The sequence below is a fragment of the Myiozetetes cayanensis genome, unplaced genomic scaffold (genome assembly GCF_022539395.1).
Source record: "Myiozetetes cayanensis isolate MyiCay16 unplaced genomic scaffold, myiCay2020 scf14, whole genome shotgun sequence".
NCBI classification, from domain to species: Eukaryota; Metazoa; Chordata; class Aves; order Passeriformes; family Tyrannidae; genus Myiozetetes; species Myiozetetes cayanensis.
Window position 1 is genome coordinate 3774458 of NW_026087048.1, and position 5191 is coordinate 3779648.

The window sequence follows — 5191 nt, forward strand, 5'->3', positions numbered from 1 at the left end:
GGGGACAGGGTGACTTGTTTCGATTCCCTGGAGAAAAACATGGGCTGAAATTCCAACCCATGTTACTGTAGGGGGTGGGAGAGCAGACTGCAGAGGGATTGCACCTTAACATGGGTGTTGCCAGGAGGATTTTGTGGGTTTGATGGGGCTGATAAAGCTGGGTTATAAGTTTGTTTATGGGATAGTTGGTGCTGGACCCCTTCTTAGAGCCTTCCAGGGCTGCTGGCAGATATGGGAATCAAATTGTTGAGGAGTCTGAGACGCAGCCATTCCCACAGGCATTGTTTCCCTGAAATCCAGGCCCCTGCCAGTAAGCAGAGGAGCACAGCAGTCAAGAAAAGAAGGACCAAGAATTGCAGGTAAACAAAACACAGTCTGACCTGCTGGGCCCTTGCAGGGAGATGGAGCTCACACTGCGCAACTCCCGTGGTGGGAGTGTGGCTAAACAAAGCAACTTATTTCTCTTCTTTGTTTTGTATTAACTCTGTTTTAATCAGGTGAGACTCTGCATGGGGTTTTATTTAATGTGCCTGAAGCCTTTGGCACCCTAGTCTCCTTTCCTGCCCCGTCAGTGAGTCCTCAGTGAATCACCACTGTCAGTGCTGCTGGTTATGTGACAAACATTCAGGTGAAACTCCTTTGTCAACTGAGAGGGTGAGACGTGGTCGAGGTCATCGAAGCTGAGTTTGTGGCCAGTCCCCAGGCGGGACCTGTGATCACTGGATTATGTTGTGAGACTCTGGTCTGGACGGTCCTGCCTGGGTGAGCCCCTGGGGTTTCCACGGAGGCAGAGGGGGAAGCACTGAAGAAGGGGAGTCCCAGGTAGGGGTTTTGTGCTGCTCTCCAAGTCCCTGAGTGCAAATCAACTTTGCCACGAGTTTCATTACGGCAAACCCACTAGAAAAACTTCTTCTGGGAGCACGTGGTTCCTGCAGCTTTTTCCTGAGTCATTTTTAAAGCCCTGGGGGTGGCATTTAGCACATGGGGACTTCTGATCCTTTTTGTGACACATGTTGGGGCAGTAGATTTGCTGTGCTGTCCTTTGGCATTGTGCCAGAACTGAGGGGCAGGGGGAAGGTGTATCTTCCCCCCAGATCACACCTTCCGGACTCAGTCCAGCTTAAAGAGCTGATGGAGATGAGCTTGGATGAAAACTGTGTGTCTGGAGAGGCTGGAAGGTTGACAGGCACTGCAGGGCGGTGGCTTTGGGAAGGGATGGTTGACGTTCCTTAGCTATCTGCAAGGAATGTGAGCTCAGGGAGGGGAGAATTTGTGTTGAAAGCAGAAAATGCAGCAGCTTGCTGATAAATGATCCACTTTGCTTCCTTCCCACCTCACTTTGTCATCTGAGGAATGAAAGGCCTGTCAGCACCAAAAGAAACTGTGAGTGGAATTTCACTTGTTTCCTTTCAAAATCCATCCATGTAAGTCTGCTTGTTCCCAAAGACAAGATGCAAGAGGTAAGAAATAGAAACTCTGATCTTCCAAAGCTCTGGCCATTTACACTTTTGTCCCAGTCTCTTGGGCTGTTGGTCCATCCCACAGCATGTTCCTGCACTGATTTAGGAGAGGATTTTCAACCTCTGTTCCAAAACAGGCAGTCTCCTAATCTTGTCTGGGAAGGCATTGTGGAAAACATGCATGATGGATGGGGTGAGCATCCTCAGCCTTTTGTGCCAGGTGCAGTAAGGTCTCTCTTTGCACTGTGCTGGCTGATAATGGCACTGTCACAACTGCCCAGGTGGAGCAGGTTTCTGATGGCACAACAGAGAAAAGATCTTGCTGGCTCTTGCAGGGATAGGAATGTTTGTCTTGTTGATGTCTTTTCTGTGGAAGATTTGTGTGTGTTCCTGCTTCCAAGGGTCATATTCCTGAGCTGAGGTTAACGGAAGGTGACGGGTATGTTTTTGTGGATAGTATCACCACATACCTGTTCTAATGCCAAGAGAAACAGGAGGTTGCATGGTAGTTGGGCTGCCTGGGCCACAAACATTCAGGCAATCTGTCTCCTCTGCAGTGATGAATAAAACTGTTCTTCTTAGGGAAAAATCTGTGCTTCCTAAATCTGACAAGATTCCTGGGGGAGGCTGCCTTCTGATCCATGCTGGAAGTGAGGAGCATGATCTGGAAAAAAGCTGCTCATAAGTTTGCATCGTGGAAGTTTTGATTCTTGAGTGGAGCAGGCGGAAACCTCTGCAGGAGGGGGCTGAGCGGGGAGTTCGTGCCTGGAATCTGTTTGCTTGTGTGTGCATTCCTTGTGGGACAGGGGAGGACATGGCATGTGGTCCTGAGCAAACAGACTGTCTCACTGAAGTCCTTGCCTGCTTTGGGGAGTGTGTACTTCATTTCTGGATGTGTTCAGGCCTCCGTGTTGTGTTCAGCACCTCCTGCAAACTGGGACAGGGTTGGAGCAACCCCAAAACCAGCCCTGCTCCTCCCAAACTGGGCTGCTCCTCCATCAAAGCTGTGCTGTTCAGAGGTCTGTGGGACAACCCTCCCCAGGGGCTATTTTCCTAGTGTGCATTCCAGGTCGTGCCCACGTGCTGGAGTGACTTTGCCAGTGTTGTCCTGTGCAATGTTTCTGAGAGTCAGGTTCACTATCACTTAGTCACGTTGCTGCCCCAAAGGAGGCTGTGGGGAAGAGAAAGGACACTAAGGGGAGCTGCATATTCTGGGGAGAGCAAAGACATTTGAGTGCAAGCTCCAACTCTTCATCTGAAGAGTTATAACCAGCGTTTTGGGTGGGATGCTCCTGTATCCTCACATGTTCCACCACTATGCCTTTTTTTCTCCTCCTCTGCAGGTTCTATTGCTGGTGAGCTGCATGCAGAGATCTCACACAGCTTGAGCTGGTGCACACCAAGCTGTCTGCTGCGTCTCCAGCTTAGCAAAAGGTGCTTCAGCAGCACTCTGAATCCAGGACCATAATAGTCATGTTCCTGGGGTTTCTCAACTCCTGGTCTAAGAAATGGAGTGGTACCATCTGTTGAAGTAGGAAGAGCCCAGAGTGGAATGGAAAGGGAGGAATGGCTTCAAACTGATGTAGTAGGTTAGATGGGATATTGGGAGGAAATCCTTCCCATTGAGGGTGGTGAGGCCCTGGCACAAGTTGCCCAGAGAAACTGTGGCTGCCCCTGGATCCCTGAAAGTGTTAAAGGCCAAGACAGGGCTTGGAGCAACCTGGGATAGTGGAAGGTATCCCTACCCATGACAGGGGTTGGAACAAGATGGACTTTAAGATCCGTTCCAACCCAAAACATCCTGTGATTCTGTAAACACTTTTGAAGTACTGAGGGAGTTTCAGGCTAAGTTTTATTCACAGGAACATGTATTTAACTGTAGGTGGAACAAAATACCCAAACTAAAAGCTAAAACCCCATAGAGTCCCCAGCTGTGTTAGTTACGGGCAAGGAAAAGGGAAAAACAAATGATTTACTGTTGTAATGAGGCAGCAACTCTCCTTGTTCCTCTCTGATCAGAACCCTTCTGTTTCCAGTTGGTAACTTTGTCAAGAGTGGGAGTTGAAAGCCAGTTTTCCAGCCCACCAGCTGCCTCGTGTCATCAGAGGCAGTACAGATAATCACATATGCAGCTCTCATAGCCCAGCCCAGATTTGGGGTGGATGCAATTCTAGTCCCCACTTTTATTAAGGAACCTGCATGGGTTGTATGGCTTAGGCTGATGATTTACAACTGACAGTTCTTTTTCACTCCTGGTCGCATGAAAGAGTCCTAATGAAGAAAACACTTTTCTTCTCTGCAGGAAAACAAGTGATAACATGGTCTGGCACCTCAGGGAGCAATGGGGCAGGTAGGGAAATACAGCTGCCTCTGAGGGAAGGGGAAGTTTCAAGATGAGCAGGAACACAAAGTGGTTCAAGGCTGGGAATCACCATGTTCAGAAGTGAAAAACCGGAATGATCTGTGTTATCACCCTGTAATTACCCAAGCAGATATGTGGTTAAAGAGAAAGATGACCCCCTTCCCCTCCCCACATAGAGTTGGTGGGAAATTCCTGTGGGTCCTTGAAATTCACCATTAGCTGGCTCATTATTTTTTTTTTTTTTTGCTTCCTCCAAAATGCCTCCCCCTTGCCCTGCCACTCTTCATCTCCTTCAAGAGCAGAGCAGTGCCGGGTCTGAGCTTCAATCCCAACTTTAAAGAGCGCAGCTGCGTCTCATCCTTGCGAGTTCCCCGTGGGGCTCTCCTATTCTGGTCACGTCCGACCTCGCTTTCCGTGCATGGAATGCCCTGTCTTCTCATTAACAAACCTCACTGCGCTGCACAAAGACTGTCAGCCCTTCCTGGCCTCCCCGTAGGGAGGTTTGGAAAAGCAAAGTGACTTTCTATAGGTTGTGCCACGTGGGTGTGTGCTCAGCGTCCCCGTCCTTTCGGGGAACATTTGCATCACAAAAGTAAGGGCAGGATCTTAGGGAAGAGATCACCTTCAGGGTCATCTTCATCCAAGCTCCAAGTGGATTGTCCACATCCACTCTGGGATGTCATTCACTGCCACACTGGCAGTGTGTGAGTTTGACTGGTCAGGCAAGGGCGTGTGTGACGGCGTAGTCAGCTTGTGATGCCGAGTGGATTTTCGGGTGGTGTTTTATTTCACTAGGAGTGGTCCTTTGCTATTATTGCAGTGTAGCACCAGCAGGAAGAAGGCTGGCACACGGGATATGCTGCAGCCTTGCTTCATCTTCCTGATGGCAGGCATAGGCTCCTGTTCCATGTCTGCCTCCGTATCCGAGCATGGCTCTCTGTCATGGGCACATCCTTCTATTTAAACAACCCTGGAGCAGCCATCCTTTGTTATCGGTCTCTGCACCCTTGGTCTGCCATTTTTAGACATATTTTCATTCTTATTTCATTCGTCTCAACCTTTATATTCCCCTTCCAAGCCTCTGTGGGAAGTTGTTGGCAAACCCTGAGCCAACTGCAGCTTTCCTCCAGCGCCTGAGGGTGAACAAAGCCATCAGATCTCCACCTTCCCCTTACAAAATGAGGGGGGAAAAAAACCCGAAAAGGACCAAAAAAAACCCCGGTAAAACCTGCAGAGACAAACTGCTGAAAGGTGCTAAATGAATAGAGTTACTGGGCTTTTTTAATTTAGTGTTCCTAGGGAAATAAGTCCCGCCCTCTGCCTCAGCCATTGGCTGGGCTGGATGCTACCAGGCTTTTGTATAAGGCAG